At 35.4% G+C, this 26,006-nt stretch overlaps 1 protein-coding gene across 2 annotated transcripts in view; it reads left to right on the top strand.

Moving 5' to 3' along the window:
* The first annotated feature begins 209 nt into the window (after nt 1–209).
* The window catches only part of SCN2A (sodium voltage-gated channel alpha subunit 2), a 166,017-nt gene continuing 140,220 nt past the window's right edge, over nt 210–26,006 (top strand). Inside the window, exon 1 of one of the 2 annotated variants that reach the window (XM_010365307.2) lies at nt 210–448. The gene's annotated coding sequence lies outside the window, so the exon portion shown is untranslated. The remainder of the gene's footprint in view (nt 449–26,006) is intronic. The other variant, XM_030916179.1, reaches the window with a different exon arrangement.

Genomic DNA, 26,006 nt, shown 5'->3' with positions numbered 1-26,006 from the left:
TACTATAATTCTTCTTAAATGTTTAAATTACAATTAATTAAGATTGTTGATTGCAAATACAGTGAAATTATGGGTTGTACATCATTTAATTTTTCGTGCTAACTGCTACATACCCAAAGGAACATGAATTAAAATGGTTCCACTTTTGACCAGGAGATGGAGCTGTCATGTAAGATGCTGCCTTTATTTATTTATTTTTCTAATTTAGCATGCTGTTTTCTAACAGACATTGGGTACCATCGAATGAGTGTCAGAACAGAAAGCTAAGGTAAAGGAGGGAGGATGCTGTGGTCATCCTTTCTTGTTTTTTTCTTCTTTAATGAGGATAGAATACATGTGAGATTTTACTTTCTACTCCAATAAAAATTCTGAAGAATTGCATTGAAGACTGTTATATTCAACACATACATGGATTCTGTGTTATGATTTACATTTTTCTTTATTTCAGGTAAGCCAGCATGATTCTATTTTTGACTTATCCACGGATTGTTATCTATGTTAAGAATGACATTTAATATAAGATGTGTGCTTTGTTAGCTTGTAATCAGATCTAAGAGATTCAAAAGCTCTAATTCTAGCTGTTGTGCAATTTAAAATCTTCCTAGGCTAAAATGAGCTCTGACTATGACATACCGTATTTTATTATTTATTTGGCTTCCTAGCTGTTGCTGTCTGTCTCCGGCTGTATTTGTTTACCATTTAAAGGTAAAGCTTTCAAAGTGAAGGATGGGTTTTCCTTTCACAAGGGAAATACTGCTCCTTAATGCAGTGAACAAATTGTAGAGATATAATGAAGCAGATTAACATGGCAGTGGCTCTGCCAAAGCCCAGGGCTGAGCCTTCTGATTGCAGCCTCAGAGGCAAGCCAATATTCTGAGTCCAAAGGCCTTTTGAACGATTTCTGCTGGCTACGATGGCACAGATTGTTTATGTGTTTATTTTTACCTCTTAGAAATAATACGTAAGTCATTTCTCCCACATGAATCAAGATTTATGTAATGTGTTTAATAGACTTGGAATGAGACTATAGACCCTCCCTCCTCCCCCAGTGTGGATGTGAGGAGTATGCTGAACACAAATTAATTGCCATGAAAATTGATTTTTTTCTATATTTTATTGGATTTAGGATAATAGAACTGTGGCCATTTTAAGCAGTTGATATTATAGAAGGTGCTCACATTTTAAATTATTTTAGGTCATGTGACATTATCTGTGTTAAAGAGTGGAATGACTCAGGAGGTAGAAGTTGCATGCAACAGCCTAGCTTCTCTCTGCTGCTTCTCGTGATTTCCCTTAAATCCTTGCTTGATTATTATCAGAATAATAGGAATAAAGACATATAGAAATCCTACATTTAAAAACCACTGATTTTCATTTAGAGAAATTTAAAGAGATTTTACAAATATTTTAAAAATAGTTTTGTAAGATTGTTTTGAAATGCCTCACTTCTTTCTCCTGTGGAAAGAACTGTGTGTGTGTGTGTGTGTGTGTGTGTGTGTGTGTGTGTGTGTGTGTGTGTGTGACGGTGGAGGTGGCAGGCAGTGGGGGTGCATCAGGATGTTTTTTCTCAGTCATTGTTTTCCTATAAAAAGGTAGTTTTGCCATGACAGAGGTTGCGAAAGCTATGGGGAATGATTTTATAAAATGGTTTAGACAAACCATGAAAAAAACATGTTTTGTAAATGTGTGGAATCTAGAGTTTGTAGTTCCACATGGCTCCATATATATGGATATTTTTAGAATTACAGATATTTAACCATTTATCCCCATTATCATTTAAAGAAAAGCAACTGTAATTGAGAGATAAAGTGGATTTCCCAGAGTCACGTACTAAATTGCAATCAGGCAAGGCTAGAACACTGATTGACAGTTCCATATCTTCCATAGCAGTAACGCAATCTATCTCTAGTGTGAACACATCAGGATGGCATAGACCAGGTATGCTGATATTCACTGTGTTTGTGTGTGTGCATGTATGTGTATGTGTTTGGTTGTATTCTGTAAAATAGAGTTTCTTTCAGTATACTGTTGCTCAATGGCATATTACATGCAGTGCTCAATTTTCTTAGGTTTCTTGTCAAAGCATCCAAGAAAACTGAATGACAACTATGGAAATTCTGTTTTTTAGTATGCCTTTTTCATTATTAGGTGGTGTATACTCTTCTACCCTATACTCATGAATGATATGGATGGCCACATGACTCTTTCCCTCCTACCTAATAGAAAAGATTGTACATATAGGTTAATCTATTGACAACTATAAGAATATCATTTCATGTACAGGCGTTTCCTCCTTTGTTCACTTACTAGGCACAGGCTTTACCCTACTTCTTCAATATCTTGAGAAAAGAAAGGGATTAAAATGTGTCATGTCTACATATATTTGTGGAATACTGCGTATCTACCAAGCGCCCATGGTAGAGATTAAGAAATAATTAGTTACGGAGTTTACCTCTGAGAGTTTAACATGCAAATATACACATGCAGATACCACTATACCTCAAAATAAGGAATGAAGAAAGATGAGAAAGTGAATGGGACAGGAATATCAGCACCTGTCTTGTGCCAGGCACCATGTTACACCCTGGGATTCAGAATAAAACAACAATGTCGATTTCTGTCCATGGGGGGCTCAGAGCTCAGAGGAAAAGATTTTAGGAGGATGTCACAGTTAAATTAGATCTTTAAGAGTGAGTTGGATATAAATAAAGAAAAACAGAAAGTTGCTTATTCCAGGTACATAGGTGAGGCAAGTAAATACAAGAAAATGGGGAACTGTAGGCGTTGTATAGGAAAACTGTAGAGAATGGTAAATAACCCAATCTGTTTGAAGCTTCTGTTGTTGGTGTTGTTGCTGCAGTTGTTTTTTCTTCCCCTGGGGCAGTAAAAGTAAGGATAATGAATTTGGCTTTTGGTGTTATGCATTTGACATACTGGCACATACTCACACACTGGGGTGTTCTATAAGAAGCTGAACATGTTATATCCATGTATCAGATTAGTGATTAAGGCTGAATATACAGATCTGCATGCAGTTGTGGGCAAAAATTAGGTCACAAATAATTAAACATTAATGGGGAACAAAAGAAAAGTGAAGATGACTGGGGGCATAATCTTAACATTAGGAGAGTTAAAAAAGGTATTATTAAATTGTGTGAAAACAATGTGAGAAGTTGACGGAATAACAATATCACAGGAGGCAAAGCAGGTAAACTGAATATCAAAATAGGGATCAGAAACAATAAAAAACCCATAAAGGGGTTGGTTCATAAGAGGATACAGTAAAGATGATGGATTTAGTTATCATTATCAGGTCATAAATGAATTCTAAGAGAAGAGGTTTAGTTGAATGGCAGAGACAGGGTCTCTGAGGACTAAATTGGACATGAGAAATCTGGGGATTATATTTAAGTTTTATGAAGTTTGCCAGGGAAAGGTAGGAGAGATAACATTTTTTACCTTGAGAAAGAAGGTACTATTGAGGGAAATTTAACTTTAGTGAGGATTAGAAAAACCTAAGCCCTTTGTAGAGTAAGGTATGAAGTCAACAGAGAGAAATTGAGGAAAGAAGAAACAAAAATACATCAAGGTCCTGGGAGAGACAGAAGGAAGGTTTGAAAATGCTTTTCCTTGACACAGGAGGAAAGGGAGGTTGATGATAATGAGCAAAGCTGGTGTAACTCACTTTCGGTGGCCTGTTTTTGGAAATTAAATCATTGTCTGTAAGATGAAGTATCTCTTCTACTTAAATCAGTTTGTTCCTCAGTAAAGACTATTTGTGACATATAGACTTTCTGGAAGAAATAATTAATCCTCAGTATTAAAACACTTTCCTGCAGAATATATTTTAGTCACATTAATTCTTGAATTGGAGAATAATAACACTGTTTCACATGAAGCTTTTACATACTTCAGTTATCAATTTCTTATTCATAACCACCTATTTTAAAATAGGTTCTATTTAAAACTTGTATTGAATTAAACCAACACATAACTACTATACATATCTAGTTGATTACTAAGGGCTGGTTTGCCAGTATCTAAATTAATTATTCAAGTTCTTTCCTTCTTTGAATCCTTCAGTTTCATTAGCACTTTACCAGGTGTAGAGAGAAAGTCAAAGTCATGACCGGGTGCAGTGTCTCATGCCTTTACTCCCAGCACTTTGGGAGACCGAGGTGGGCGGATCACCCGATTTCAGGAGTCTGAGACCAACCTGGTCAACATAGTGAAACCCTGTCTCTACTAAAAATAAAAAATTAGCTGGGCGTGGTGGCAGGCACCTGTAGTCCCAGCTATTCGGGAGGCTGAGGCAGGAGAATTGCTTGAACCTGGGAGACGGAGGTTTCAGTGAGCTGAGATTGTGCCACTGCACTCCAGCGTAGTCAACAAAGTGAGACTCTGTCTGGAAAAAAAAAAAAAAAGTCAATATCAGGAACCTCCTTTCCTTTAGGGAACTAGCTTCCTTACAACGCTTCCTAGGAGAAGTTCCTTTTTTCTCCCTTTCTTCTGGCACTTACAGAATCCTTGCGTCTTCTTGCAGCCAATCTCCTCTATGGTGAATGCATTCTCTTGCATTCATCTGTCATGAAATGGCAGTGGGAAGCCTTGAAGAAGGCACAAGCATTGATGAGTTATATACATATTTTGCTGATAATAATGAATACCATTGGCAATATAGTAGTGGCTATTGAAATATTATTTCTATTAGGAAAAGATAAACTGCATCAAGAATATGAGATGAAATTCTATTAAAAAATGAGAAGTAGGCGGGCCACAGTGGCTCTTGCCTATAATCCCAGCACTTTGGTAGGTGGAGGGGGGCAGATCACCTGAGGTCAGGAGTTCTAGACAAGCCTGGCCAACATGGTGAAAACCCATCTCTAGTAAAAATACAAAAATTAGCCAGGTATGGTGGCTGATGCCTGTAATCCCAGCTACTCCAGAGGCTGAAGCAGGAGAATCACTTAAACTCAGGAGGTGGAGATTGCAGTAGACCGAGATCGTGCCACTGCACTCCAGCTTGGGCGATAGAGAGAAACTCTGGGTCAAAAATAAATAAAAAATAAATAAATAAATAAATAAATAAATAAATAAATAAATAAAAAGAAAAGGAAAGGAAAGAAGGAAAATAAAAGCTGACCTCTCTATAACACTCATACATTAGTGTTATCTCCTCTTTATCCATTTGGGTTTAGTGAAATTGGAGGTCAGTGGAAGGAGAGGTAGAGGTGGATTTTGCAAATCAGAAGTACAATTTTTTTCTGGTAATGTTCCGTTAAACTGTTCAGTCAAAACCTTTATGTGGAAGAAGACATAATTACTAACTACACTAACAAGAATAAAAGAAAAAATTTCATTGGGTAATATATTTTTGTTTATTAATGAAACATTTTAGAGAAATGGTTTAAGAACCAAATGTATTTAAGTATATTTTATTTACTGGAATGTGATAAAATATTTTTGATGGTAAAAAACTATCCTTTCAGTTAACTGTTTGTACTTACTAAAATAATATTTAGGGGGATAAAATGATCTTAGGATGCAATTGCCCACAAAAGCTGCTTTGAATTGTTTAGATTATTTTTATAGTTTTAAGTTGTTAAGTCTTTTGCTGATATCTAGGATTAGTTGGAATTATAATATGCTTTGAACATGAACATGTCTTGGTGTTATTAGCAAATAAGTATACAATTATGTGATTGTGCAATTACTCTGCTACATCTTGTGTTGTGTGATATGTATGGGGAAATGACAATGGAATAACAACAGTTTTCTTAAGCATATATGAAGGGTAGTGGTTGAAATATCATGAAAAAAGAAAGGGAGTTTATGATAATATTATGATAAAAGACTGATACTATCTCTCTTCTCTGAATAACTGGTATCAAAATGTGAAATATCTAAGGCGTGAAGCAAGCTGGTCAGGGCAATGGTGATGCTATCTCTGTATCAGCCCAGCACATCCAGCTAAGATATTTTCCTTCTTTTCTGTGTAATATGGTTTGGCTCTGGATCCCCACCCAAATCTCACCTTGAATTGTAGTTCCCATAATCTCTACGTGTTGTGTTGTGCGAGGGACCAGTGGGAGATAATTTTATCATGGGGGTGGTTACCCTCATGCTGTTCTTGTGATAGTGAGTGAGTTCTCACTCGATCTGATGGTTTTATAAGGAGTTTTTCCCCCTTTGCTTAACAATTCTCTCTCCTGACACCTTGAGAAGAAGGATGTGTTTGCTTACCCTACTGCCATGATTGTAAGTTTCCTGAGGCCTTCTCAGTCATGCAACACTGAGTCAATTAACCCTCTTTCCTTTATAAATTACCCATTCTTGGGTATTTCTTCATAACAGCATGAGAACTGACTAATACACTGTGTCTCCCTTGGATTGAACAAATGAGGGAGCCCAGCAATTGTGAGGCAGCTAGGATCTGCAAGAAGTGCTTAGACCTACACTTACTATTTCCTGCATTAACAGTCCTGGAAGACAGGAGCCTAGTTATGTAGACAGGGTTACCATACAATGTGTCATCTAAACCAGGATGTAGTTTGTTAATAATTTCTCCACAACAACAGGTATAAATCAAGATAGTTCCAGGTAAACTGGGATGCACAGTCACTCTACTTCTAAGGTTCAAGAAACTTGTACATTTAATCAGATTATTCAAATAATTTGTTCATGATTTTGGTGCCTAAGTGTTAGAAACTTAAAATGTGAAATGACCCATCAATTAGACAAAGGGCATCCAGCTAAGCTGCTCCAATTACTGGCCTTGATAAATCCATCAATTGAAGCCTCTAATGACTCCTGTTGAATCCTTAGGTATATCTTCAGGAATGACGTCACTCCAATAATGTTAAGCCTGACTTCCCAGGGAATTCAATTGTGTGCAGAAAAAAAAACTGTTAGTAAATTATGCTGTTATTACAAACTTAGACTCGCAGCATCATAAATCTATTCAAATATAAAAGCAAAAGCAGGATAAAATATGGATTCAAATTATTTTCACATTTGGATATGCATCTTTTAAGGAGTTTTCATGAATGTGTAATCCTTAGAAGACAGGAATTTAGCTCCAAGAACCCTGCAATTTTCTCCACTGGCACTTTCTACCCAAATCTCGGTAATGTCAATATGCATATGTATGGCCTCTTAACAGACTATCCTGTAAATTACTTAAATTATTTTCCTCCAATGATCATGTTTTTTTACCCTTCCTCAGACATCCACACCCATAGTTTTATCTTGAAACCCTTCATGGCCAGTAACTGTGACCTGCCCATAATCCTTCCTTCACACATCCTCCACCACCTTTCTAGTGCATTTCATCTAGAACTCCAACTCAATCCTTTAACCCCACCAGGCCTCTAAATCACTGATCTTGTCATACTTTGATCACCTCTCAATTAATGTCCTCTTCCCTTTCCTTAGATAAATTCCACGGTCATTCATAAAAATCACTCCTTGTTTATACATACACACTTAACAAACTCCCCCTCTCAGTGTTTTTTTGTTTGATTGGTTTTTCGGTAACTGTCTGGCTGAATCTTCATCCTCATATTCAATTCCCACCTTTCTTTATGCCTACACTTTTGCAGCTGGACACACACACAAGTGGATCCTTGATGATGCCCAGTAATCATGCCACATGTCCCTAGATCACTTACTCTCCCACGTTCTTGTACTTAGATATCACACCCTTTCTTTTCTCCTCAAACCACCAATACCTCCTACCTTGACTTCACTCTCAGTTGACAACTTTGTTTCCTAAATCAGTGAAAAAATGGAAACAATCAGAAGAGATTTTTCCCCACAGGTTTTTCTATCACTACATGTGCCTTCCTACCAGGTTCTGCACCCACACAACCTGACCTCCCACCCATTACCTTAAATCAACTATTCCCATTTCTATCTAAAATAGCTCCTGCATCTGTGCACTAGATCCTATTGCTTCTTACACAAGGGCATTTCTAGAGCATTTTATTTCTCTATCTCTCCTGCATTAGCAATTTTATCTCTTTATTATATTTGCACACAAGTATTTCGTTATTGCTCCTATATTTGCATTTTTTTTACTTTCTTCAACTATCATTTTTTTATTTTTGTCCTCTTTGCAAAAATACTTAATGAAAGTGTGTGCTGTATTCTCTGTATCTGTGTCTCTCTTTCTATTCTCTTTTAAATCTACGTTAGGCAGGTTTTTACTCTTAACATTTTACCAAATCAGCTCTTGATAGAAATCTGATGATCACTGTTGCCAAATTCAGTGGTCTATCCTCAGCTTTCATCTTACTTGACCATCCAGCAGTATTGGAGACAGTTCATCACTGTCTCCCCCTTGATACACTACCTTCTGTTGGATTTCAGGATAGTACACAATTTTGACTCTTCTCTTAGCTTATTGTTCACTCCTTCACAGTCATTTTACTCTTTACTCTGCCTTCCAAACTTCATTATTTGAATGTCCCTGGTTCTGTCCCTGATTCTCTTTTCTTCTTTATCTACTTTCTTTTGTTCCCATTGAGTTTTGTGGCTTTAAATGCCGTGTAAATCATGATGACATCCAAATATTTACCTCCAGTTTTCTGCCAAACTGAATTTGTGGGTCTAACTGATTATCTGGCTGGGATATCTAGAAGACACTGCAAAGTTAACATCCCTAAACTAAATTTCTGATAGTCATCCCCAGCCAACCTGCTTCAGTCCCTGCTTTCCCCACCTTACTTTTATCAGGAGATAACTCTAGTTTTCCTCATCCTCAGGCTAACAACTCTGGTATCATCCTTGATTATTCTTTTTCTCTTATATCTCACATTCAATTCCTGAGAAACTCCTGTTGATTTCTACTTCAGAATATACCCAGGATCTATGTGCTGCCACCTTCACACTGCTACCCTGCTCAAGCCACCATCAAGTTTCTTGTGGATTTCTGCCTTAATTTCCTAATTGGACTTTATTCTTCTACTTGTCCTCACAATCTATTCTCAACATGGCAAGACAGAAGATTATGCCACATCCTGCTCAAAATTCTGCAAGTGATATCCAGTTTTCTCAGGGTAAAAGTCACCTGACAATTTCCAAAAAGGCTCTATTTAGTCTGGTCTCCATCCCGTTACAGTATTTCTCTGAATTTGTCTCCAGTTTTTCTTTCCTTCACTCACTTACACTATTTCTTGAATATTCCAGGAACACTTCAATCCTTTGGGCTGTTTTCTCTGCCTAGAATAATTTTGCCTTGGGCACTTGCATGACTAACCTCCTCATCTGTTTAAAATCTGAGCTCAAATGTCGTTTCTAAATAATACCTACTCTTAACCATCCTATTTAAAATCTGAGCCCTCTTCCTCTAACCTCATTCTTATCATCTCCCATATTCTTCTATACTTTTTTTTCTTTGTTATCATTTGCTTTGCTTTGTTCTTTCTTTCCTTTCATTTCCTTTCTTTTCTTTCCTTCCCTTCTAACACATCACCTTATAGCATACTGTATACATTGTACTTCTCGTGTTGGTAATTTAAGCCCCAAATGGGCAGAGATTATTATCTGTTTGGTGCCCTGATGTTTCACAAATGCTTAAAACACTTCCTGATCTATAGAAGAGACTAAAAATGTTTGTAGGTTAAATTAATGAATCTTAGAAACTTAAATTTATTCCTTTAAGCATACTAAGGGGCACTATGCTTTCTCTTTCACTTTTATTGGACTGATTCACATTTACAAATGATCCAGTGCAAATTGCCTGATTTTTCATTATTTACACCAATAGAAATAAAATGCATATTAGTGTTATAAAATCAAATCTTAAATGAGAGTAAATGTATCATTAATAGCTACTGAAGACCTTTTCCTGATATATTTGACATTTAATATTTTTCTCTTATGACTTCATTGTTCTTTGTTTGCTTGTTCATCTTCTAGATTGTGAGCTCCTCAAAGTCAGGAACTTGGTCATCATATCTATCTCCCAAATACCACACCCAATGTCTGGCACATAAGAAGTTTTAAAAATATGCTGTTTTAGTCATAGGATGAGCATACACTTAAAATTTAATATCGTTCCTACATATGCTGTGTCCTGAGCTTTCGCTATGTGGGTTGCTTTAATTCTTACAACCATGTGGAGCGAAGCGTTGGTCTCATTTTACAGATGTGATAAAACTGGTTATTTTGTCCAGGACTTAATCACTGCAGCGTTCTCACTGTCTAGTCTCTAGTGACCATATCACAGGAATTTAATTATACTCCTTTGTTAAAGATAAATTGAAATAATGCTAACAATGCCAGATTTCTTGGAAATGTTTTGTTTTTAGTTTCAGTTAGAAGCACGCCTTAGCTTAGTGAATAAGGGACAATGAACGTTGTTTTTGTGCTCAATTCAGTTGGGAAAGTCGACCTCATCGTTTTGTGCTTTCAATCCCTTAAGTGTAACAACATTGTTTACTACCTTAGTTTATATAAATCACCAAGATCTCATGGAAGCCACCCAGTTAACTCTCCTAAAGAGTCTTCAAGCATGTCTTGTTCTAAATCTCAGCTTAGGTATTTTCCATCGTTTACCACCTAATGTCTATACTACTTTATTTATAGAAAGTGTTATCTAATATAAATATGTTAACTGGCTATGAAAAAATTGATCACTTTCTACATAATCATATACTGAAAAAAATTTCCACTGAATAATTTCAGTGACTTTTTCTTAATAATCTCCACTGCTTCAGAAGTGTATATAAACTTTTGTCCTAATCAAATCTAACTCAAACGTCACTTCCTTTATGATGTTCTCTCTATTTTCATATGCAGTGTATACTTTCATTATACTCTGCACCTATCTCTACACTTGTGATGTGAAGTAGCCAGATCTATGTGGACCTGAGTCATCTGTCACATTTACTTGTGTACTCTATAAGGACAGATATTGTTTTGTATGATTCTATCAAGCTACCCAGTATCTACATATACTCTCTTCCATAGGAGGTGATACATATGCTGAGCTCTACTCATTTAAAACTTCAATCAAGGTACTATTGGAGTGTCTTAGTTTTACAACATAACTATGTCCTACTTCAAGTGACCTATTAAAATAGCTCTCAATAGTTTGGTTTAATACAACTGCCTTCATAGCTTTTGAATTTAGTGTTTGTTTGAGTAGACTTTACGGTGATTTGTAAAATGATATGGATATAGTATATATAACATTTTAACAGAAAGTAAATAATAAGTATAAATTAGGGAGACGGTGCCCTCTCACTCTCTCTCTCTATTTCACACACACACACACACACACACACACACACACACACACACACACACACACACACAAAATCTCTATTTCCAAATCTTGTTCACAAGGAGCTCTGTAACTCCATGAGTAATTTTTACAACCAATAACAGATTAACCAACGATAGTCACATAAACATATACACACAAGTATACACAGCCTAACTCCCCCACATCATTATTACCTATCTATCTTCAAGAATGCAACTTATAAAATACAATGACCTGGCTGCTATAGGAAAGGATAAAATGTAGGTTACAATGTTCTTCTGATATTGGGATGGCAAGAAATGTGTATTTTGCAGGAATTTCAAACCCTGAATTGTAGAATGATTTGAGATACTGCCTTAACTACCAACAAATTTGATCCCGTGTTCTTCATCATCTTTTTGAGATTCTGGTTTTCCAGATTTCTGACCTTAAATGACTCAACCAAAAAAAATCTGCTTATTATTAAAGACCATAAGGAGTAATCAACAGAACAAAATATGATTTAATATAATATTAAATATATTTTGTAACTCAAAACATTCTAAAAGATGTGATGGTTTCTGACTATAATTCAGTATATACTATTTTAGTTTTAGTGACAATGTTTCTAACAAATACAGGAAAATGCTTTGGAACCTAGTGTCCTTTACAGCAAGTATCAAAAACAGACTCAGGAAAATGTAAGCAAAATTAAGCCAAACCAAACCAACCAATCAAACAACAACAACAAAGTGTGTTGCTGAGTGGCTCATAGACAAGGACAAGTATTTGGGATGTTCTAATATAATAGGTGGTAAGAACCAAAGGAACATCCATGATTCAAGTGAGAGTGGTGGTGGTAGAAAACAAAACAAAAGAAATGATAATAAAGTAGAAATAATAAAAGAAAAACATCAAAGGGTCTATTTTTACATGTACACTTTCAAAGATAGCATGACAATATTTTATCTCAAGAATTTCATGCAAAGTGCTGCATATGTTGATATATTAGGTCTCTTCCAGCCCAGTGAAGATTATCTTGTGTGGTTTAAGTTCTCTATGCCATGAGTGAGGTGAGGGCATTTATTCCCCAGATCCTTCCCTGCCAGATGACTGTGATTGAATGTAAACACCACAACTCCTGCCGAGTGGCCCCTACTCTCTCTGATTCTAGTAATTATTTCCTCCTTTTGCTTCCTGCTGCTGCTAGCCTTGGGGTGCACCCTGCTTTGTTTATTTTCCTTAACCCTGATGTACTTTTGCAAAAATCCTATTTTTGTTTTAATCTCTCAATTAAAATCTCCTCTTCGGGTGTGTCATCTGTTTTCTGTGAAGACTTTGATTAGTATAATAGCTAACATTTATGAAATATTTACTATAATACAGGCAGTGTTGAAATAATTCACATGACTCCAATTTTTTGATCCTCACAACATTTATGTGAATTAGGTACTCTTATGACTAAATTTAAAGTATGAGGCTACTGAAGAACATAGGGTTCTTCAGTATAGCTAAAAACTAAGACAAAATAAAATCCAGGAGTCTGACTCCAGAGCAGAGCTTAGATGTGATAGTAATTAATATGATTTTAAAGAAAATCTTACGTTGTTGGTGTCTGTATAAATCCCATAGACAAGATCTAAGTACAGAAAAATAAAATAGAAGGAAGTCAGGAAAATTTAGTTCACAGGTAATAAAACTAGACACAGATATCTAAATTTAGAAATATTCCATGCACATATTCTGCATATCTGAATGCAACAAGATATTATTAAGCATCTTAATTATTTGGAAAAAATAATTAAGATTGGAAAAAATGTAGAGGGGACATTTTTTCAACATTTGAAGAAAACCTTTAACTAATATAAATATATCATACAAGTTAACTGGAAAATCTATCTGCTGTCTATCCTCATGTTCAGTTATCAAGTATATATCATTTAAATTTAAGATTAAAAACGCACTACTTAAATCCCAAAGACTCATTAAAGTAAAACTAACAAATGCATTTTACTTATCAGTTATTTCCCTGAAAATGCACATTCTTTTTAAATTAACTTTTTATTTAAAAAAGAGCATCATGCCATTAAACAAAAAAGGAAAATTTTATTTGCTGGGAAATTCTTGCTGATTTTTACATAGGGGTGTGACAAAAAAAAGTCAGATTTTTATTTTTATTTACAGTAAGGAGAGATTTTGTCTTCAGGGATGATTACAAGGTGGGGAAAGGGCAAGGATCTCAAGAGTTAGGCAAAATTTCTCTTTTAGAGACAGCAGTAAACAAGGCTAGAATGAACTGGGTGGGGGGGAAGAGGGATTTAAGGGTGGCATGATCTGACAGAGAACGTTCCACTCTGAGACCAGCCTGCTACCTTGAGGGACTGTGTAAAGTGGGTGGCATGCTGCCTCATCTTGAAGGTAAGTCAAAATTCATGGATTTGGGGAAAGTAGAAAATCTTAGCCAAAATTTGGTTAATAAGCATTTTGTTCCCATTGGTCAGTGGGGACGGGCAGTTTAGCTGATCATTTATGAGGTAAAGAACAGGAATTCTGAAGTTCTGTGTTGGGTCTCATCATAGATAAATGGGGGACATTTGTAAGTTTTGCCTATGCCAGATGGGGAAGAGTCATTCTTTATAGTAATTTCCTAGAACATGAAAGGATAGGGGGTTTCTTATTATTTCATAAACTGGAACAGAGGATGATTTCACTGGTTTATTAAACCCCTCAGGGTCTTCTACCTGCCCTTCTTAACCTTTACATTCCAAATTTGCTTCTGTCTTGTTTCTAGAGCTGGTAATCTTTCTTCCATGAAGTTTATGAAATTCTTCATGACAGGATATAGACTTTGACAGTTCTGTTTTTGATGTGCATAACACCTACCAGATTGATTTGTTGTAATGTCATTAAGAGGCCACTTATAGCCTATTTATGACTCAGCAAACCATAGTCTTTTACAGCCTCTTTTAAGATGGTTTGGAGAGATAAAGAATAATATTTCATGACATGTAAGAATTATATTAAGTTTGAAGTTTAATGTCCATAAATGCAGGTTTATTGGGACACAGCCATGCTTATTTTTATATAAATTTTCCATGACTGTTTTCATGCTATAAGGCGAGAACTGTATACTTGCAATAGAGAAAATATGGCCCACAAAGCCAAACATATTCACTAAATCATCCCTTATAGAAACTAAGTTGCAGACTCTGGTCTATGTAGTCACACACATTACACTACAATTATCAAGTATTGATGTTTGACAGTATTTAAATTTCTGAATGAATGAATCTGTATAGAGAAATGTATAGGCATAGCTATATTACTGATACCTCCTATTAATTTTACTATTTTTTCTGTTGATTTTTTAGCTTTTCTAGGTACATAATTTTGTCTGTAAATAATTAGGACAATATGTCATGCCTCTCTTTTCTAATATTTCTAAGCAATCGTTCCTTTACTTATTTCTAACCAATGTTTTCCCCCAGTTATATTGGCAGATTTTCCTGGAAAATATTAATAGTGCAAATTTCCTGCTGTTTCCTAACTTTGACATAAATATTTAAAGTGGCTCTTCACCAAATTACATTTACATCAATATCCTTAGTGATATATTGATGTAAATTTGATTTGAGACAGAACAACTTCATAATGTAAGGATATTTCTTTTTACAAAGAGAATTTATAATAATTTATAAATAAATATGATATCTATTAAATGACTTTTGAGCATCTAGATGTAGTTCATATTCTGTTTTGGCCAATTAATGTCATGTATTTCACTAATATATTTTTAAGTACTGCATCATTTTTTCATTACTATTTTGGATCTTATTTTGGTGCATTATGTTATTAAGTAGTTGTATGTTTTATTTAAGATCTTTATAACTGTACTTATTAGTGATATTGGTTGTACATTTTCATTTTTGAGGGTGTTCTTTTGACAAAGTTTTACTATGAAATTTAAATTTGTTTCCAAAAATTTTTTTGAGTAATTTTCCTATTTTTCTATGCTTTGAATCTGTTTACAAAATGTGGAAATAAATTGTTTCTAGATAATATCAATATTTATTTGCTAGAAAATAAAAACTCACCTATAAACATATTTTATTGTTATTTTAAAGTAGGTTTACATATTTCTTTTAACTCATTTCCTTATTAATTGCCTGATCAAGTTTTCACTTCTTACATCATTTTGACAATTTCACTTTCACAGACATACACATTTTGTAGAAAAATTCAAAGATTTTAACATAGTTAATAATTTTGTTTGCATACTTTTGGTGTCTCAAAAGCTAAGAAAAATGATTTCATGTCTTCTACAATTGCACTGAGTTTCTAACAGTTTTGCATAATAATGTATTACTATTAACTTTATGATTTTATGACCAGTATATATTTATTAGAACATTTATCTTTATAAGTACAAAATTACCTTACTTACCCATTTAAGTTTCTTACATTGAGACATATTTTCTGTCTAATAACATTGTAAAACCTACATTTTTGTTTGTATTTGTCGATATATTTTTGTCCATTTTTTATTTTTAATTTTGGCAATTTGTTCTATGCTTCTTTCAAATAAACAACATCTGTTCAACTTTTGCTTTGTGATCTGATTTGGTACTTTGTGTTGGTTAATTATAAATTAACCAATTCAAAATTTATTATCTTAGGTGTCAGATAATATTTGATTTTCTTCTCATAACTTGTTTTGTGGTTTCTACTTCTCTTATATTTTTCCTGATTTTCCCATCGGGATATATCAACTGCAGTTTTTCCCTTCTTTATTTTTTCTTCTTCTATTTTGTCTAACTTTTTGGAATGCATGTATTGCTTTATTTCATTTCATTATTTTAAAAGAAACCATCAGCATCATAAGTGAAACTATCTATTAACTACCCTTAAATAAGATAAAAATATTAAATTTTTTCTTTCCCTTCCAACTATTTTCCAGTTTTAAAAAATGTACATGATTTGGTATTCACATTAATTTTAAAAATGTTCTCCATAAGTGTATTATTTTATAACCTTACTAACAACAACTATTAAAATATGGCTCTATGGTTTAACTCCATATCCTAACAATTATTAAAATATGGCTCTACGGTTTAACCCCATATCCTAACTAAGGATATTACCATTATTACCATGTATTACCATTTCTTCTATCATCTTCTGTAGAGCTGAAGTGCATCTTAGAGTCACCTCTTCATGAAGGACATATTGGTGATATATTTTCTCAGCTGTTGGTACGTGAAAATATTTCTGTAATGCCCTCATGTAATAATGATAATTTCAGTTTATACACAAATATTTTTCTTAAAAATGTATTTTGTTCTTTTATTCTCGGACATCTAATATGGAGAAGATAAGATACAGCCAGATTTTTGCTTTTTTACCCCCCTCCTTGGAAGCAAACCATTTGTCCCTACCAGAAACGTGATGGATGTTTTTCTTTATCCTTTGACCTTCTCTAGCTCAACATGAAATGTTTACATTTGGAGTTCTTTTCCTTTTTTTCTCTTTTTCTTGTGCGTGTGTGCACGCGCGCGCGGGTGTGTGTGTGTGTGTGTGTGTGTGTGTGTGTGTGACGGAGTCTCTCGCTCTGCCGACCAGGCTGGAGTGCAGTGTCGCCATCTCAGCTCACTGCAACCTCCGCCTCCCGGGTTCAAGCAATTCTCCTGTCTCAGCCTCCTGAGTAGCTGGGACTACAGGCGCCCGCCACCACGCCCGGCTAATTTTGTATTTTTAGTAGAGACGGGGTTTCATCTTGTTGATTAGGCTGATCTCAAACTCCTGACCTCAGGTGATCCACCTGCCTCAGCCTCCCAAAGTGCTGGGATTACAGGCTTGAGCCACTGTGCCTGGCCTATTTTCTTTAATGTAAATGCTATTCCATGATCCTGTTTGATTTACAGACTCTTTTTGTTAAAAGATTTCATTCGTTCTTGAGATTAGAATTTGTTGCAACAACTGTGTTAGCCTTAGTTTTTGCTTTTCAATTTACTACGTTTAATGATAGCATCCTCAGGGCTTTTGCACCATGTATATATCTTTACATTCTTAATAATTATTTCCATCTGATTAACTTTTTACTCTGAGGTATTGGGAAGCTATCACAGACTTCCATTTAACAAACTTAATTTCTGCACTTCCAAATATGCTTGTTACTGTTTATACTGAGCTTACGAATTTAACTATTTTTTTTACAAATATCCATGTTATATCAAACTGGACTCCCTTGCTAATTGCCAGCTTTCCTTTCATAATTAAAGTGTTCTTTTTAATCTTAATCAGAGTATATTCTAACATTAAAATGTCCTCTTCTTCTTACTTTGAACAACGGTATCTTTTCATATGTTTGGCGATTTTTTTTTCCTGCTTACTCATCATTACAGAAGATACTCTATTCTATATAACATTTGTATTTTAGATGATTTTATCAAATACTGCTCATTTCCTGAAAACATCTAAAAGTCTTTTAGGCTGAGGAGAAGCTATAATTTTCTTTTAACAGTTACTAGTTCAACTTGTAACAAAATGAAAACTTTTTTTTAAACTTTGCTCATTTAAATGTACAGTGGCCTAATGAAAATATAAACCAATCACAGCAGAGTCTGTGTAGGTTTGACGGCGAGGACCAACCATGGGAACTGACGCATCATTTCCTGAGCTCAGTTGCGTTCAAGGGTAGTGGCGTTCCTGTTCTTTGTCTGACATAACTGTCTGCACCTAAAAGCTGGGCACAGACTTTCCCATCTGGTGGGAAATATTTCAGAAACATTAGCGAGACTTGCAGTGTCCTGCTATTGCTGCAAAACTTGCTCTTCCTTCAACCCTTGCTATGGAATTCAGGTGTAATTTTGGTGTTCTACTGGCATATCCTTTATTTACAGACATACTTCAGAGATATTACGAGTTCAGTTTCACACCACCAGAAAAGCAATTATCACAAAGTGAATCACATGATTTTTAAAAAATTTCCTAGTCCATAAGAGACTTATCTTTCTTACTTTTTAATCATAGCCATTCTGACTGGTGTGTGAGATGGTATCTCATTGTGGTTTTGGTTTTTCTTTCTGTGTGTGTGTGTGTGTGTGTGTGTGTGTGTGTGTGTGTGTGTGTGTGTATGTGTGTGTGTGGTTTTTTGTTTGTTTGTTTCTTTGTTGTTGGTGGTGGTGGTTTTGAGACGGAGTCTCACTCGGTCACTCAGGCTGGAGTGCAGTGGTGCGATCTCGGCTCACTGCAAGCTCCGCCTCCCGGTTCACGCCATTCTCCTGACTCAGCCTCCCTAGTAGCTGGGACTATAGGCACCCTTCACTACGCCTAGCTAATTTTTGTATTTTTATAGAGACAGGTATTCACCATGTTGTCCAGGATGGTCTCGAACTCCTGGCTTCAAGTGATCCACCCTCCTTGACCTTCCAAAGTGCTGGGATTACAGGCATGAGCCACCACACCCAGCCTCATTGTGGTTTTCATTTGCATTCTCTAATGATCAGCGATGTTGAGTTTTTTCTTCATATGTTTGTCGCATGTATGTCTTCTTGACATGTATGTCCTTTGAAAAGTGTCTGCTCACATCCTTTGCCCACGTTTTAATGGTGGCTTTTGTTGTTGTTTGCTTGTAAATTTAAGTTACTGATAGATTCTGGATAGTAGACCTTTGTCGGATGCATAGTTTGCAAATATTTTCTCCCATTCTGTAGGTTGTTTACTCTGTTGAGTTTCTTTTGCTGTGCAGAAACTCTTAAATTTAATTAGATCCTATTTGTTGATTTTTGGTTTTGCTGCAATTGCTTTGGTATTTTTGTCATGAAACTTTTGCCAGGTCCTATGTCTAGAATGGTATTTATTATCTTACCTTCTAGGGATTTTATAGTTTTAGGTTTTAAATTTAAGTATTTAATCTATCTTGAGTTTATTTTCTATATGGTATAAGGAAGTCATCCAGTTTCAATCTTTTGCATATGGCTAACCAGTTATCCCAGCATTGTTTATTAAATAGGGAGTCCTTTGTCCATTGCTTGCTGGAGAGATTGCAGAAAAAAGGGAATGCTTATACACTGTTGGTGGGATTGTAAATTAGTTCAGCCATTGTGGAAAACAGTGTGGTGATTCCTCAAAGAACTTAAAGCAGAATTACCATTCAACCCAGCAACCCCATAATTGGGTATGTGCCCAAAGAAATATAAGTGGTTCTACCATAAAGACACATACACATATATGTTCACTGCAGCACTATTCACAATAGCAAAGACATGGAATCAACCTAAATACCCTTCGACAGTGGACTGGATAAAGAAGATGTGGTACATATACACCATGGAATACTATGCAGCCATAGAAAATCATAAGATTATGTCCCCTGCAGGGACATGGATGGAGCTGGGACCTATTATAGTAAGCAAACTAATGCAGGAACATAAAACCAAATACCACATGTTCTAACTTACAAGTGGGAGCTAAACAATGAGAACTCTTGGACACAAAGAAGGGAACAATAGGCACTGGGGCCTACTTGAGGGAGGAGGGTGAGAGGAGGAAGAGGATCACAGAAAAGTGCTTATTGGGTACTATGCTTATTACCTGGATGGCAAAATAATCTGTATCCCTGTTACATGCAGTTTACCTATATAACAAACCTTCACATGTACCTCTGAACCTAAAAGTTAAAAAAAGACCTATGTTTATACTATACTATAGTTTATTAAGTATGTAATAGAATTACATCTGAAAAAGCAATGTACATACCTTAATTTAAAAATATTTTCTTGCTTAAAAATGCAAATGATCATCTGAGTCTTCAGCAAGTCATAATCGTTATGCGGGTGGAGGATCTTGTCTGGATGTCAATGGCTGCTGACTGATCAAGGTGGGGGTTGCTGAAGGTTGGGTGCTGTGGCAATTTCTTAAAATAAGACTACAATGAAGTTTGTTGCATTGATTGACTTATATTTTCATGAAAGATTTCTCTTTGGCATGCAATCCTGTTTGATAGCATTTTACTTACAGTGGAACTCCTTTCAAATTGGAATCAATCTTCTCAAAACCTGCCACTGCTTTATCAACAAGTTTATGTAATATTCTAAATCCTTTGTTATCATTTCACAATATTCACAGCACCTTCGCTGGGAGTAGATTCCATCTCAAGAAATCACTTACTTCGATCATTCATGAGAAGAAATTCCTCATTCATTCAAGTTTTATCATAAGATTGCAGCAATTAAGTCACATTTTCAGGCTTCACTTCTAATCTAGTTCTCTTGCGATTTCTACCACATCGGCAGTTATTTCCTCCACTGAAGTCTTGAACCCCTCAAAATCAACCATCAGTATTGGAATCAACTTCTTCCAAATTCCTGTTGATGTTGATATTTTGACCTTCTCCCATGAACCATTTATGTTCTTAATGATATCCAGAATGGTGAATTCTTTCCAAAAGTTTTCCAATTTACTTTGCCCAGACTCATTCGTGGAATCATTATCTATGGCAACTGTAGTCCTACAAAATGGATTTCTTAATAAGACTTGCAGATCAAAATGACTCCTTGATCCATGGAGTGCAGGCATGAAAACGTTAATCTCCTTGCAGATCTCCATCAGAGCTCTTGAATGACTAAGGTGCATTGTCAATGAGCAGTAATATTTTGAAAAGAATAGTTTTTTTGTGAGAGGCAAATCTTAACTTGAGCTTAAAATATTCAATAAACCATGCTGTAAACAGATGTGCTGTCATTCAGACTTTATTGTTTCATTCACAGAGCATAGGCTGAATAGATTTAGCACAACTCTTAAAGGCCCTAGGATTTTTGGAATGGTAAATGAGCACCGGCTTCAACTGAAAGTCACCAGCTGCATACAGTTATCCCTCAGTATGCATGCAGGATTCGTTTCAGGACTCAGATGAATACCAAACTCTGTGGAGTCCCTGATATAAAATGGTGTGGTGGCCAGGCTTGGTGGCTCTTGCCTGTAATCTCAGCACTTTGGGAGGCTGAGGCAGGCAGATCACCAGAGGTTAGGAGTTCGAGACCAACCTGGCCAATGTGATAAAACCCCACTCTCTACTAAAAATAAAAAAAATAAAAAAAATTAGCTAGGGGTGGTGGCGGACACTTGTAATCCCAGCTACTCGGGAGGCTGAGGCAGGAGAATCACTTGAACCCAGGAGGTGGAGGTTACAGTGAGCTGAGATCATGCCACTCCACTCCAGCCTGGGTGACAAGAGTGAAACTCCGTCTCAAAAAAAAAAAAAAATGGTGTTAGTGGTATTTGAATATAACCTAGGCACATCCTCCCATGTACTTTCAAACATTTCTACATTACTTATGACACCTAATGCAATGTAAATGCTATGTAAACAGTTGTTATATTGCAATGTTTAGGGAATAGTGACAAGAAAAAGTTGGCTGTACCTGTTCGATACAGATTCAATTTTTAAAAAATAATTTTGATCCATGGATGGTTAAACTCACAGATGCAGAATCCACAAATATGGAGAGCTAACTATACTTCTAAATTCCATAATTCTCAATTTTATCTTTTGTAAAAGAAATGGACTAGATTATCTCTAAAGTGTCTTCCACTTCTACATTTCTTCTAGTCCACATTAATAGGATCATTGTTAGGCTGATATCTGTTTCTAAAGTACTACAGAGTAAATCAACAAGGAGAAGCAAGGTTCTCTTCTTATTTAGAAGGCCAGAGATTGCTAAATACTCCATTTCTGAATTATAAGTGAAACAGGGAAGTTACATACTAGGTTATTGGTGTGCTGTTAAATGTTTTAACCCTGGCTTTACTCTATTAACTTTATCTGTCCTTTTTTAAGTGATTTTCAGAAATAAAATAAGGTGAATCACCTCAAGTGGGGTACACCAATGAGTTGAGATCAATTTGGGAGATCCTTCATATTGACCTTTGTTGATACAAATTATCTTTGTCACAGAATATTGCTATGATTCCATTACCTCCTCTTGTACTTACCTGAGCATCCCATTGTTTTAGTCACCTTGCATCATTGTGTATGATGTCAGATGTGTTTTAAATGGTTAAAAAAGAGAAAAGAAACATTTTAGTCATACCAAAGTGTTGATTTGCAATAAAAAGTATAATTTATTGTGGCTCTGGGTGTTGATTAATCTATACAATGAAAACGGCTTTTGAGTGCTTTGGTTATCTCTCAGTTGAAATGATCTCTATTTTTTAAGCTGGTAATAACTGAAAAATGTCTGAAGTGACAAAAAGGGTGCAGTACAAAGTGGTGTTTTATCCAGATACCTATTCTGCCTGGGAAAGGTAAAAGGATACACTTATGGTTGCAATAAGGTCTGGATGTTTTACTTCTGTGATGTGTATTTCTTGTCCATCTCAAATAATAGGTGGGACTTTTTTTCACTTTTATTTTAAGTTCAGGGGCACATATGCAGGATGTGCAGGTTTGTTACACAGGTAAATGTGTGTCATGATGGTTTGTTTCACCCATTATTTCTTTTTTTAAAAAAATTCAATAGGTTTTTGGGGAACCAGTGGTGTTTGGTTACATGGATAAGTTCTTTAGTGGTGATGTCTGAGATTTTGGCACACCCTCACCCAAGCAGTGTACACTGTACCCAATGTGTAGTATTTTATCTCTCACCCCCCCACACCCTTTCCCCTGAGTCCTCAAAGTCCATTGTATCATTCTTATGCCTTTGCATCTTCATAGCTTAGCTCTCATTTGTGAGTGAGAACTTAACGATGTTTAGTTTTCTGTTCCTGAGTTACTTCACTTAGAATAATGGTATCCAATTCCATCAAAATTACGGAGAAAGCCATTATTTCATTCCTTTTTAAGACAGAGCAGTATTCATATATATATATGTGTATACATATATAATAATATATTTACATATAATTATATATATTAATCAACAAGTGATTAATGGGCATTTGGGCTGGTTCCATATTTTTGCAATTGTGAATTATGCTGCTATAAACATGCATGTGCAAGTATCTTTTTCGTATAATGACTTTTTTCCTCTGGGTAGATACCCAGAAGTGGAATTGCTGGATCAAATGGTAAGATCTACTTTTAGTTCTTTAAGAACTCTCCACACTGTTTTCAGTAGTGGTTGTACTAGTTTATATTCCCACCAACGTGTAAAAATGTTCCCTTTTCACCACATCCATGCCAACATCTATTAGTTTTTGATTTTTTGATTGTATCCATTCTTGTAGGAGTAAGGTGATATCTCATTGTGGTTTTGATTTGCATTTCCCTGATAATTAGTGATATTGAGCATTTTTTCATATGTTTGTTGCCCATTTGTATATCTTCTTTTGATAATAGTCTATCCATGTCCTTAGCCCACTTTTTGATGAGATTGCTTTTTTTTCTGGCAGATTTGTTTGAGTTCATTGTAGACTCTGGATATTAGTCTTTTGTTGGATGTATAGATTGTGAATATTTTATCCCACTCTGTGTTTGTTTACTCTGACAATTATTTCTTTCGCTGGTCAGAAGCTTTTTAGTTTACTAAGTCTCATCTATTTATGGTTGTTTTTGTTGCATTTGCTTTTGGGTTTTTGGTCATGAAGTCTTTGCCGAAGTCAATGTCTAGAAGCGTTTTTCTGATGTTCTAGAAGTTTCATGGTCTCAGGACTTAATTTAAGTTCTTGATCCATCTTGAATTGAATTTTGTATGAGGTGAAATATGAAGATCCAGTTTCATTCTCCTACATGTGGTTTGCCAATTATCCCAGCACCACTTATTGAATAGGGTGTCCTTTCCCTACTTTATGTTTTTGTTTGCTTTGTCAAAGGTTGGCTGTAAGTATTTGGCTTTATTTCTGAGTTCTCTATTCTGTTCTATTGATCTACGTGCTGATTTTTATTCCAGTACCTGCTGTTTTGGTGACTATAGCCTTATAGTATAGTTTGAATTCAGGTAATGTGATGCCTCCAGATTTGTTTTTTGTTTAGTCTTGCTCTGACTATGCAGGCTCTTTTTTTTTCTGTATGAATTTTGAGATTTTTTTTTTCTAGTTCTGTGAAGAATAATGGCAGCATTTTTATGGGAATTTGATGTGTTTCCATTTGCTTGTGTTGTCTATGATTTCTTTCAGCAGTGTTTGTAGTTTTCCTTGTAGAGGTCTTTCATCTTCTTGGTTAAGTATATTCCTAAGTATTCTTTTTTTTTTTTTTTTTTTTTTTTTTTTTTTTTTTTTTTTTTTTTTTTTGCAGCTATTGTAAAAGGGGTTGAGTTCTTGATTTAATTCTCAGTTTGGCCACTGTTGGTAGTATAGCAGCGCTACTGAGTTGGGTACATTAACTTTGTATCCTGAAACTTTGCTGAATTCGTTTACCAGTTATAGGAGCTTTTTGAAAAAGTGTTTAGTGTTTCCCAGGTATACAATTATGTCATCAGCAAACAGTGACAGTTTGACCTCCTCTTTACCAATTTAGATGCCCTTTATTCCTTTCTCTTGTCTGATTCATCTGGCTAAGACTTCCAATACTACATTGAATAGAAATGGTAAAAGTGAGCAAAATCCTGCACTAAGCGAATCCCACAGCATATCAGAAAGATAATCCACTATGGTCAAGTGGGTTTTGTAGCAGGGATGCAGGGATGGTTAAACATCCACAAGTCAATAAATGTGATACACTGCATAAACAGAATTAAAAACAAAAATAACATGATCATTTCAATAGATCCAGAAAAAACATTTGACAAAAATCAAACATCACTTTATGATTATAACCCTCAACAAAATCAGCATAGAAGGGACATATCATAAGGTAATAAAAATCCGTCTGTGACAAACCCACAGTCAACATCACTGAATGGGGAAACGTTGGAAGCATTCCTCCTGGGAATTGTTGTACAGATGATTTCATCACCTAGGTATTAAGCCTAGTATGTATTAGTTATTTTTCCTGATCCTCTCCTCCTCCCACCCTGTCACACCCTCTGATAGTCCCCAGTGTGTGTTGGTTTCCTTTATGTGTTCATGTGTTCTCATCATTTAGCAGCTACTTATACCTGCAAACATGTCATATTTGGTTTTCTGTTCCTGTGTTACTTTGCTGAGGATAATGGCCTCCTGCTCCATCCATGTCCCTGAAGAGGACATGATCTCCTTCTTTTTTATGGCTGCATAGTATTCCATGTTGTACATGTACCACATTTTCTTTATCTGCTCTATCACTGATGGGCATTTAGGTTGATTCCATGTCTTTGCCATTGTGAATAGTGCTGTAATGAACATATGCATGCTTGTGTCTTTATAATAGCATGATTTATATTCCTTTGGGTATATACTCGGTAAAGGGATTGCTGGATCAAATGGCATTTCAGTCTTTAGGTGTTTGAGGAAACACCACAATGTCTTCCACAATGATTGAATTAAGTTACACTCCCACCAACAGTGTATAAGCAAATGTTCCTTTTTCTCCACAATCTCTGCAGTATCTCAGTATCTGTTTTTTTTTTTTTTTTACTTTTTAATAATAGCTATTCTGACTGGTGTGAGATGGTATCTCTTTGTGGTTTTGATTTGCATTTCTCTAATGATAAGTGATGTAGAGTTTTTTTTTTTTATATGCCTGTTGGCCACATGCATTTCTTCTTTTGAGAAGTGTCTGTTCATGTCCTTTGGCCACTTTTTAATGGAGTTGTTTGGTTTTTTTTTTTTGTAAATTTGTTTAAATTCCTTATAGATGCTGGATATGAGAACTTTGTCAGATGCATAGTTGGCAAGTATT

Source organism: Rhinopithecus roxellana, chromosome 14, assembly GCF_007565055.1.
Source record: "Rhinopithecus roxellana isolate Shanxi Qingling chromosome 14, ASM756505v1, whole genome shotgun sequence".
In the NCBI taxonomy this organism is placed as follows: domain Eukaryota; kingdom Metazoa; phylum Chordata; class Mammalia; order Primates; family Cercopithecidae; genus Rhinopithecus; species Rhinopithecus roxellana.
Note: the sequence above shows the minus strand (reverse complement) of the source record. Positions and strands in the feature narration are given on the sequence as shown.